Genomic DNA, 6159 nt, shown 5'->3' with positions numbered 1-6159 from the left:
CAGCAGCAGGAGGCGGAAATCCAAGATGGAATCCAGGGACAGAGAGGAGGGATTCTGGGACAGGCAGCAGGCCATGCGGTGGAAGTCCTGTGTCCGCCCACACCCCACCCAGATCATCACGGTTTTCAGTAAGACGTGGGTTCTGCGAGGCAGGAAAAGTGTGGACTGAGCCCTGGGGGAGAGCTGCGTGGAATCGAGAATCAGAGTCTCTGCGGGCAGCAGGCGGGCCGGACCGGGCAGGAGGTCCCAGAGCCAGACCTGCCTCTTTCCGGCTTGTCCTGCTCGCCGCTGGGGGCACCCTCTTCTCTGATGTCGGCGGGAAATAACGCGATCAAACAGAACACAGTTCAGATGTCTACAGCTAACGGAACCACCTTTACAGCCGGGGAGGAGTCTGCCTGCGCGTGAAGCCCACACCGGGGATGCAGGGACGTGAAGTCCTGTTGACATCACTGGGCTCCTGGGCCTCCCAAGCCTGACCCACCAACCCCGAGATCACCAGCTTTGTGAGCTAACCCCCCCCCCCAAACTTAGGGCATTTTGGAGTGAGAGTCTGTCACATGGAACCTGAGAATCCTGACTAGTGCGGTGCCCGGTGAATATTTATCAAATAAACGAAAACATCTGAACTTTGTTAGAAGAAAGCTTAAGAAGTCTGAATTCATTGACCACATCAAGAAGTTCAATGTGGCCCTGGCCGGTTGGCTCAGCGGTAGAGCGTCGGCCTGGCGTGTGGGGGACCCGGGTTTGATTCCCGGCCAGGGCACATAGGAGAAGCGCCCATTTGCTTCTCCACCTCCCCCTTCCTCTCTGTCTCTCTCTTCCCCTCCCGCAGCCAAGGCTCCATTGGAGCAAAGATGGCCCGGGTGCTGGGGATGGCTCCTTGGCCTCTGCCCCAGGCGCTAGAGTGGCTCTGGTCGTGGCAGAGCGATGCCCCAGAGGGGCAGAGTGTCGCCCCTGGTGGGCAGAGCGTCGCCCCTGGTGGGCGTGCCGGGTGGATCCCGGTCGGGCGCATGCGGGAGTCTGTCTGACTGTCTCTCCCCGTTTCCAGCTTCAGAAAAATGCAAAAAAAAGAAGTTCAATGTCATCCTTTCTTGTGGCTGAGTGGTGTTCCATTGTATATATGCACCAGCTCTTCTTTATCCAGTCCTCTATCTAGGGACACTTGGGTTGTTTCCATGTCTTGGCCACTGTGAATAATGCTGCGATGAACATGGGGGTGCGTGTGTCTTTACATACCAATGTTTTCATGTTTTGGGGGTATATACCCAGTAGAGGGATTGCTGGGTCATAAGGTAGTTCTGTTCTTAATTTTTTGACAAACCACCATACTGTCTTCCATCGATACTGTACCAGTTTACATTCCCACCAGCAGTGAGTGAGGGTTCCTTTTTCTCCACAGCCTCTCCAACACTTGCTATGACCGGTCCTTGTTGCTAACAGCCAATCTAACAGGTGTGAGGTGGTATCTCATTGTAGTTTTGATTTGCATTTCTCGCACAGCTAGCGAAGATGAGCATCTTTTCATATGTCTGTTGGCCATTGGTATGTCTTCTTGGGAGAAGTGTCTGTTCAGGTCCTCTCCCCATTTTTTAATTGGTGTTGGGGGGAGGGGAGTAAAGAGGGACAAACTAACGGTGACGGAACATGATTGACTTTGGGTGACGGGCTCACAGCCCAATCAACAGTTCAAACGCTATAGAGATGTTTATCCAAAACCTATGTCCTCTTATGGATCAATGTCACCCCATTACATTTGACTTTCAACATTAAATTTAAACATTTTATTAAAATTTTTATTTATTTACTTATTTTTTACAGAGACAGAGAGAGAGAGAGTCAGAGAGAGGGATAGACAGGGACAGACAGACAGAAACGGAGAGAAATGAGAAGCATCAATCATCAGTATTTCGTTGCGCGTTGCAACACCTTAGTTGTTCATTGATTGCTTTCTCATAGGTGCCTTGACTGTGGGCCTTCAGCAGACCGAGTAACCCCTTGCTCAAGCCAGTGACCTTGGGTCCAAGCTGGTGAGCTTTTCCTCAAACCAGATGAGCCTGCGCTCAAGCTGGCGACCTCGGGGTCTCGAACCCGGGTCCTCTGCATCCCAGTCCGACGCTCTATCCACTGCGCCACCGCCTGGTCAGACTCAACATTAAATTTAAAAAGAAGAAGAAGTTCAGATGTGACAGCCAGCCAAGGTAACATCTACTGAGTTCATATCTAACTTTGCGGGTTAGAAAGGAATTTTACGCCCAGAGTTGGGAGGCGCAGGGAGTAAGACGTGCCACTAAGTATGTTCTGATACAGAGTTTAGCATGTTCAGAGCTAATACACGCTCAAGACAGAAAAGCAGAAAGAAGAAAAGAAAAACTATGTAACCAGTCAAAAATAAATAGATTGGCACATCCATTTATTTTCATCCATGTTTTTGAAATGAAAATGGGATTCTATTCAAATACTCGTGTCGTCTGTGCTTATTTCCATTAAAAATATGTTTGGCTCATTTCCCCCATGCCAGTAATTATTCTCCTATAACAACACATTTGACCCCAGTCTGGCAAACATTGAAAGCTCCAGAAATGTACAAAGAACAGCTTAATAGACACCTTTGCGCCCATGGTGCCCAATTAACCACTGTTACTATTTTGTTACATTGGCTCTTTTTTTTCCTAAAGAAAAAAAACGTTACCTATGTAACCAATTTCTCCCAACAGTGAGTCCTTATTTATTTTTCACTGTCCTAAAATGCTTTGTGAAGAATAGCATTATTGAACGGCAGCTTTTGTACGCGTTCATTGCTCTAGAGTCATAGGATCAGTGAGTGGTCAAGCCCTTGTCTGACCTGCGGTAAATAGCAATGGCCGGACTCCTACATCGTCACCAACACTGGGTCATTCTAACCGCCATTATTTTGAACAATTATTACGTTGGAGAAAGGTGACATTTCATTGCGGTCTTACTTTGTATTTCTTTGATTCCCGCTGATGTGGGATACAGAGCATCTTCGGATTACGACAGTCTCACGACGCTCACTCCCATAAAAACTAAAAAAACATTGAGACATGAGCGTTCTGGCTTAGGCCGTTAGCGTCATACTTACGGACTGCGTGGGCTCGGAGGACCCCAGCGATGACAGATCCAGTGAGGTCTACAGAGCTGTGACGGATGCCCTGCAGTGCTACAGGGCAGAGTTTGGAAGAGAGGATGTCATCAACCTTCCGGACGAGCCTGGAACAATTCTCTAAGAAGGTGGGGAGGCCTGCACCAGATCCTGCACCCTCTATGTCAGCTGCTTCTCGAGATGAGACACCCATCGTACAGGTAGGATCATCCCCAGTGTCTCCAGCCTGTTCCTTAGACAATCCTGGTTCACCTGACCCAGTGTCTCCAGCACCTGCTACAGGTTCTCCTGCCTCTCCAGCTCCCTCCTCCCCATAGGTCCCTCTCTCCCACCCTGCAGTGTCCCCTCCAGGGTGCCAGCCAACCACAGGGATAAAGGGAAGGATATTTTTACACTTATTTTTTGTCAGTTTTTCCTGTTACTACAGTACAGTGTACAGGACAGTATAATTATGTCCTTTTTCTTTTTCTGTGGCTTAGTTGTGTTTTTATGTTCTAGATCAGTGGTCCCCAACCCCCGGGCCATGGACCGGTACCGGTCCGTAGGCCATTTGGTACCAGTCTGCAGAGAAAGAATAAATAACTTACATTGTTTCTGTTTTATTTATATTTAAGTCTAAATGATGTTTTATTTTTTAAAAATGACCAGATTCCCTCTGTTACATCCGTCTAAGACTCACTCTTGACGCTTGTCTCGGTCACATGATACATTTATCCGTCCCACCCTAAAGGCCGGACTGTGAAAACATTTTCTGACATTAAACCGGCCCGTGGCCCCAAAAAGGTTGGGGACCACTGTTCTAGATGATGATGTGACAACTGTGTGAGGATAGGCGAGTGACGTAGGCTAGGGTGTGTTTCGACTTAGACCAGAAGTCAGGTTACGTCGCTGTCGTAGGAACGAAACTGTGTTGCAACCCCAGGACCCCCTTGTACGCTTTGAACATGTTCCGGTTAATTTACAACGTTTCTGCGTGAATCACATCTTAGGTCCTGCATCCCTTACTCTGTGGAGTGTTCAGTCTTCTTTTTTTTTTTTTTGTTTGTTTTTTTTTTGTATTTTTCTGAAGCTGGAAACGGGGAGAGACAGTCAGACAGACTCCCGCATGCGCCGACTGGGATCCACCTGGCATGCCCACCAGGGGGCGATGCTCTGCCCACCAGGGGGCGATGCTCTGCCCACCAGGGGGCGATGCTCTGCCCCTCCGGGGCGTCGCTCTGCCGCGACCAGAGCCACTCTAGCGCCTGGGGCAGAGGCCAAGGAGCCATCCCCAGCGCCCGGGCCATCTTTGCTCCAACGGAGCCTTGGCTGTGGGAGGGGAAGAGAGAGACAGAGAGGAAGGAGGGGGGGGGTGGAGAAGCACATGGGCGCTTCTCCTGTGTGCCCTGGCTGGGAATCGAACCTGGGTCCCCCGCACGCCAGGCCAATGCTCTACCGCTGAGCCAACCGGCCAGGGCCCAGTTTTTCTTTTTGAGTTAAAGACCTGCTTCATTAGGCTCTTTTCACCTGTAGCAAATATGTATATTCTGCTGTGCAGCATTTGCCTTTCAGCTTTATTTATGATGGTTTTGGACATGTGTGAGTTTTTGCTTATTTTTTTATAATATAATTCGTCGGCTTTTTTCCTTTATATTTTCTGCTTAGAAAAGCCTTTTCCATCCCAAATTCTAAATTAGTCACCCAACATGCTTTCCAGTGCTTTTATGATTTTATTTTTTTAACATAAAACCTTTAAAACCACCTATAGTTAATTTTGACATGTGATACGAGGTAGGGATATTGTGATTTTTATCTGTGTGGTTATCATGTCTCATAACACCATGTATTGAATAAATCCCTCTAACAACAACAACAAAAATGCTGATATTGCTACCTGCTACATTGCCTTTTATATGTTTCTATTTATTTCTAGAAGGTTTATTCTGTCCCATTCATTGGCATCTGAGCTCCATTACTGCCCCAGTGGTATCTTACTGGCGGCGTCTTTACAATGTCGTTGTTTTAGATACTGTAGCATGTTTCTTCTTCTTAAACATTTTGCTTATTCTTGTACTTTTGTTTCTCTGAATGAACGAGGGCTAACCAGGGTGAGCATGAGAACAAACTGGAGGTTTTCATTGTAACCCTCCCTGGGGCTTACGTCCCGGGAGATTCTGATTCCATGAGCCCGGTGTGGGGTCTGGGCTCCTTTACAACATGAACAGTGAGATCACACACAGATACACACGCACGTAAAAAATGTATTGTATTGAAAGGGCTCTCTGGTTGATGATAAACCCCATCCCCCGCCCTCAGACTAACAATTACCGCTCCAGCTCCCAAAGATTGGAAAACATTATTTATAGACACAATGAAAACTTTTTTAAAAAACTAATTTTTACGGTTTCCTCACACTGTGCCAGAGTTCTCCTTTTCTCTGAGTTCCAGCCTGTCACCAAGTACAAGATGCTTTCTTGAGATCACTGGTTGCTCTTTGGATAATAGTTGGTCTGGATAATTTAATTCAGACTTCTAGATTTAAAAAAAAAATTGAATGTGCCGTCGGAATCGGTAACCCCTAGTTTAGAGAATGACCTCCGAGTCTTGCACTAAAATCACCATGCTCCTCTCTGCCTCAGGACATTTGCACGTCATCTGTCCTCTGCTTAGAATGTTCTCTCTGCGTTCCTGACCTCTCTCCTCTGGCCTCTCATCTGCACACTCACTTCCTTGTGCTGGTCTCTGTCCAGGTAGTGCTTCTTCTGGGGAGCTCTCCTGAACCCCCCACCTAGGCAGGCTAGGATGGCTGGTGTGCCCTCTGGAGCTCAGGAACCCACCAGGCTGAGAGCCCGGACATGGGGCATTCACGTCACTTCTCCCCCTGGGGCTTCATGTGGAAAGGGGTGGGTCTGAACCCCGCCGTGTGCTGGCTCGCAGGGGCAGGGGAGGAGTCTTCCCTGGTGGTGTTCCGGTTTCTCTCCTCATCCAGCTCGGACTTTCGGAAATTCCGCTCTGTTTCCCTCATGCAAATGGGAGAAGCAGCAGCAAGAGCCGGA

The sequence above is a fragment of the Saccopteryx leptura genome, chromosome 4 (assembly GCF_036850995.1).
Source record: "Saccopteryx leptura isolate mSacLep1 chromosome 4, mSacLep1_pri_phased_curated, whole genome shotgun sequence".
Classification (NCBI taxonomy): domain Eukaryota; kingdom Metazoa; phylum Chordata; class Mammalia; order Chiroptera; family Emballonuridae; genus Saccopteryx; species Saccopteryx leptura.
This window is presented reverse-complemented; position numbering follows the sequence as displayed.